The sequence below is a fragment of the Micromys minutus genome (genome assembly GCF_963924665.1).
Source record: "Micromys minutus genome assembly, chromosome: 25".
NCBI classification, from domain to species: domain Eukaryota; kingdom Metazoa; phylum Chordata; class Mammalia; order Rodentia; family Muridae; genus Micromys; species Micromys minutus.
In genome coordinates, this window is record NC_137960.1 from 10,045,047 (window position 1) to 10,051,046 (window position 6,000).

Below are 6,000 nucleotides of genomic sequence, written 5' to 3' on the forward strand. Positions count from 1 at the left end.
TGCAGGTTCTTGACAGATGTGGCCATGTTGCTTCAACAGCAAGTGAGGTGGCTGCTTTAGGCAGTTTTCCTTAGCTTATAGAGGAGGAAACCACACTCCCTAGAGAGTAGGCAAGCACAGAGCCACATGCCAGGCTAAAGGAGAATAGCTGAGCTGCAGCCCAGGAGTCGCACCCAAGGGGGCCATCTGAACGTGACTCTGGAGGCAAAGTCCATGGCGCTATCAGAATCAAACTGATATCTGGACAAAGGGCAGATCTGGAGGCTGGGTACACACTAGAGACTCTTGTGCTACTGATGTAAACTGAAAAGAAATACATAACAAGGGAAGAGCAAAGGTGTTTGTGATGATTCTTAATCATTCCTAAGTCCACCCAGGGATGGTCTGTCTATACCATGATCTGACTTTCTTCTATACTAGTGACTTTCTCTCACCTGTATCCACTCCCTACATGAAAATGTTGTGGGCTGGGCGATAAGATCACATTCCTGAAGCATGTGCCAAGTCCGCTCCGTGATCACTAAGGCATGACTTCCCCAAGGACCCCTCAGTACCCTCCACGCAATCTCCTCCTGATGTATTCTGTACTACAGAGTTCATTTCTTCCTTCTATCAGAATATATGCTTCTCAAACATTGCCTTTGCATGTTATAGAACTGCTCTCTAGAAACACGGGATCCAGGAAGGAGAGAGAAAAGTTAGCTTTCGTTGGATCAGTGGAAAAGTGAAAGTGGAAAAACTTTGACACCTCTTACATCCCATCTGCTGCTGAAATAGCAATTCCTGAAGCTGCCCCTGAGCCAGCCAAGCCCAAAGAGTGGTTGCTGCTGCTGTCACTGGCAAAGAGAGAGGCGCCCATCTGAAATGCAAAAGAGTATGGCTGGAGTTAAAAGATCCAAAGTAGAGTTATTGATGACAGGTGATAGATACCATGTTGCAGTAAATCTCCAACCCCAATAACTGGTGCAAACACACACAAGTCAGTTACAAGACTTATAAGCTGTGCACCTAGACTGGTCAGATTCACCACTACATGACTCTATTCTCTAGCTATGAGACCCCATGCTACTTTTGTCTTCTCTGGGCCACGTGGTTCTGCTCCATCTTCCTTCCACCTCCTTTTCCTTCCCGTTTTCTACTTTCCCCCACTTCTCTAAAACCCCCAGCCCTACCTTTCCCTCCCACTGCCCAATCACGGGCTCTAGCCTTTATTTGATCAGTTAAAATGGGGAGAAGGTTCACATGAAATCATCCGAGTACATGATCCACTCCTAGTCTCCTAGTAGGGCAGCCCCTCTTGAGGAAGGAGAATTAATATCAGAATACAAACAGCACCAGGGCAACCCACAGCAATGCCTTGTTTTGACCACTTCTTAGAACTGGGTTCCAGCAACTGGAACTATGTGCATTCGAGTGTGTGTGTGTGTGTGTGTGCATGTGTGTGTGCATGTGTGCCTGTGAGTGTGTGCATGTGCATTTGAGTGTGTGTGTGCATGTGTGTGTACATGTGTGTGAATGTGTATGTGTGTGTGCATGTGAGTGTGTGTGTGTGTGTGCATGTGTGTGTTTGTAAGAGTCCTTTTGTTTTATTTGTCCAAAAGACGATATATCTCAGGCAGAAGAAAAGCAGAAGTTTGCAAACAGATTATCATTGAATTTTAGTGAAAAATACCCCCTGACAATTTTCTTTAAAAAAAAAAAAAAAAAAAAAAAAAAAAGTCTTACAGGGGCTCAGTGGGTGAAGTGCTTTTGGGGCAAGGTTGAAGACCACCCATAAGAGCTCAGGACCTAGTACACTCAGGCAGTTGTGTCAGACACCTGGAATCTTAGGATTCCAAGGTAGAAACCGGGACTTTCTAGCTCATGCTGTGTCTGGTGAGCTGGAACTGGTGAGCTCTGGGTACAGGGAAAGACCTTGTCTTAATAAAGTGGAGAAGAGCCAAGAAAATAGCAATTGTGGGGCTGGAGAGATGGCTCAGCAGTTAGAGCACTGACTGCTCTTCCACAGGTCCTGAATTCAAATCCCAGCAACCTTATGGTGGCTCATAACTATCCGATGCCCTGTTCTGGTGTGTCTGAAGACAGCTACAGTGTTCGTATATGCAGAAAATAAGTAGATAGATCTTTTTTAAAAATAGCAAATGTGAACGTTAAGCCCCCACATGCGGGTAAACAATTGTACAACTTCATACACACATACACCTACACACATGCAGACATGCATGCACACGCATACCAACACCACACACATACACATCGTAAAACAATTACCCAGCAGGCTGGTGGTGGTGGCACTCATGTGCAAACTTAGTAAAGGCTGAAGTAAGAGGATCACAAGTTCAAAGCTAGCTTCTGCGGTACTCCAAGACCCTAGCTCACCAAAGCAAACAGCAGTTTGCTCTGCCAAGCACAAAAGTATATGGCTATGATTCTTGTTTGAGACTAGTGTAGCCAGGAGAAGCTCCAGAAACCCTCAGCAGTTAAGAGCACTGGCTGCTCTTCCAGAGGTCCTGAGTTCAATTCCCAGCAACCACATGGTGGCTCACAACCGTCTGTAATGGGATCTGATGCCTGCTTCTGGTGTGTCTGAAGACAGTGACAGTGTACTCGCATATATAAAATAAATTTTAAAATATTAAAGGAAAACGCCTTTTAAAAAACTGCAAAGAAAACTCTACCATCCAATTATTAAAAAATTTTTTTCTACTTGACTAGTCCTTAAGACCTCATTAGCCCACTGACTGTTTAATCTCATAGGATCTGAATTTCTCTTCGTACCAGTTTAACATCTAAACTCAACAATCACATTTCTGCATAAATGGTTTATTTCATCTGGTTTGAGCTTTGGTGGAGTGTATCTTTCTAGAATTCATTTATTTCTTTTAGGTTTTCCAGGTTGTGAAATTCCTAGGATCCTCTTGAATTGCCTAAGTGTTGGTGGTTAGACTTGCTCTGTCTCCTTACATGTGATCTGTTTTGGAAGATGTCCCCTGGGCTGCTGTTTAGGTGGACTGCTCTGTAGATAGGTGAATTATTACTGTAGATTATCCCTGCTTAGTTTTTTCCAATGACCTGCCTATTGGTGACGATGCATTTTTGCCTTATGGATAGACTCACTCAGCACTACCACCTACCAACAATGATCCAGATAGAAAGACCATGACATAAGCAACAACCTATCACTGTCCCAGTTTATCCTGACACACCTAAGACACTACTGTCCCCCAAGCCTGGTGCCCACACAAAAGCCAGTGTGGTTTCCACATACCCACAGCCCCACAGCTAACACCACTATGAAGTAGACGACGATGACAGAGATGTCAGCAGCATTCTGAATGCGCTCTGACACTAGAGGAGGCTCCTCAGTCTGAGGCGTGGTGCTGGGACTTAATGTGCTAGCCATGGCTTCAGGAGGTTCTGGTCCCTTCCTAAGGATGCCTCCTGTCTTTAAGTAGGCACTGGATTAATGATCAACCCTCAGGGAAATGGATCAAGGTGTCAGGACTGATCTTGGACACATGGACCTTAAACCTCTGCTGTGTGTCCAAGCGTTGGGACCTTGGCCCTCCTTCCGTCATGTTCTTAGTAGTGGTAAGAGTAAGGGATAAAAATCAGACACGAGGTGCAAACGGGAAGTGATGTGCAGAGCATTCACTGCTGGGAAAGACAGGACATTCAAGACTGGACAGGTCAGCTGCAGGCTAGGGAGGGAGTGAGGAGTGAGGGGAAGATGCAATGAGCTGACAGGAGTCGACATTGTGGCAAAGGCTCCTTATAGAACCTATAGTGAAAAACAATGTTAATTCGTTATTTAAGGGTTCCCAGAGCCCCTTATCTCCAGGACTAGAAATCTGAATAGAACACACACCACAGTTCAGGAAGGTAGTTCGGGACTCTGGTCACGGTCCCAGGATACTGAGGCTTCTTGGGGAAGACGGGTTTGTTTGCTTTGCTTTTGAAGCAAATACTTTTATCTTTTGAGTCACATTTTTAAACACATCTTAAAGGAGAAAACTGGGCCATGACCCCGGGTCCATTCTCTCTCTCCAGCCCCTCCCATCCGATAGCTCTCTAACACCTCTCACATTCTCACAGAACGACAATGATCAGGGTTTAAAAAGGAAAACAGCTTTGATTACGCTAGCACTCAGTTTTCCTGGGAAGGGAACACATTTTTAAAAAAAATCACTTTCCCTCCCATACAGGATACTTTGTTGCCAGTGCCCTAGACTACTGCTGCTAATCTGAACTACTGCTACCGGCTCCTTTAATACCCTGCTCCCTATTGGTCCCCAAAAAAACATCGCTTCTAAACACCAGTTCCCAATTGGCTGGCATTGTCTGCGTTAGCAGTCCTTGATCTCGCAGGCAGTCCTCAATTTGGTCCTCCTGCAGGAGCTGCTTTTGCGGCTGCGCCCCCCCACCGGGGGGGGGCGCGTTTATGAAGAGGCAGTATTTTATAATTTTGTTGGTTGTTTTTAAAACCCCATGGTGGGACTCAAAAGATGACCCAGGCATAGAGCTGCTGGATATGAAGCAAAATCTCAAGACAGTACTTCAGCAGAGCCTGGGTCACGTGGTGACTGCTTTATTCCTCTTTGTTCATCTCTGCCAGTCTTACTAAGCAGGGAGGAAGTGACAGTTAAGATGTGGACATTGCTCAGTCAGCTGGCTGTTTCTCTTTCTTTTCCTTTGCTGTTGAGGATTCCTGGCGCATTCCCACCTCGGTGCTGGGATCCCGTCAGGAGCACGAAGCATCATTCTGATTTAGGGACATATATTTACATCGCATGATTACTTGCGTATCTGCTCTTCTCACAAATGAGACCTCACGCCCAAGGAGGCTGTATAGGACACAACCAAACGGACCCCAATATTAAAAGCATGGTATCTTTGAAGACCTCGGATCTCCCTATAACACTCCAAATTCTAAGTCGGTATGGGGACCTGCGCCACTCTTTAATTTTGTCTATAATCTCTTTGTGTTATTATTACTTACCTGTTAGCAGTCAGATTTAATTTATGGCCCCTCATCCATCCAAGGTTAATATTTGTTGTTCTGAGTTAATAATTAGAGCTGAGAATATAGGAACCCTCCCTCCTAATGAGTCCTTTAGAGCTATAGTCATTGGATATAGTCTATTGGATGGAGTATTATGAGTCAAAACAAATGTATTTTTTAAAGATGTGTTTATTATATATAAGTACACTGTAGCTATTTCAGACACCAGAATAGGTGTGATCAGATCTCATTACAAATGGTTGTGAGCCACCATGTAGTTGCTGAGATTTGAACTCAGGACCTTTAGAAGAGCAGACGGTGCTCTTAACCACTGAGCCATCTCTCCAGCCCCAAGGGTCTTTTTTAAATGTACACATACTACAAGTTTGAGAAATTCTTCTGTGGTAAGAGAAATGAATATGGTAACGTCCCAGCCTGGCTGAGTTGTGTAAATTCATGGCTTATAGAAGTAGGCCTATGCGAAGATGTGCTTATAGGTGTTTCTTGTGCCCTCCCTAGGCTCTTTTTCTTGTTCTGTTATTTTGTCATATCATGTTTTGTTTACTCTTTGTTTTATTATTATCTCTTAGTTTCCAGGGTATGGATCTGCATGGGAGGGTAAGTAGGGAAGATCTGGGAGGAGTTGGGGAGGGGAAGATGTAATCAGGGTATAATATATGAAAAAAGTCTATTTTCAATAAAAGATAAAAGGTAAAAAAAAAAAAAAAAAGAAGTAGGCCTATGAAGTCACAAAAAAAGATCAATTAGTAACAACATTAAAATTTACACAGCCTACCCAAAATAGTTCCAAGCTTACCAACAGAAACCTTTTACCACAAGTTGAGCCAGGGAAGAAAGACTCTTTCAATCCCCATAGCAAGGGCTAAAGTTTAGGGTCACAGCAAGAGATGAAGGAAGAGGGTGAAATGAGATAATTGATCAATAAAACAACTCGGTTGTTCATTAAGCAGTTGGTTGTCCATTTTCTCTGGGCTCCA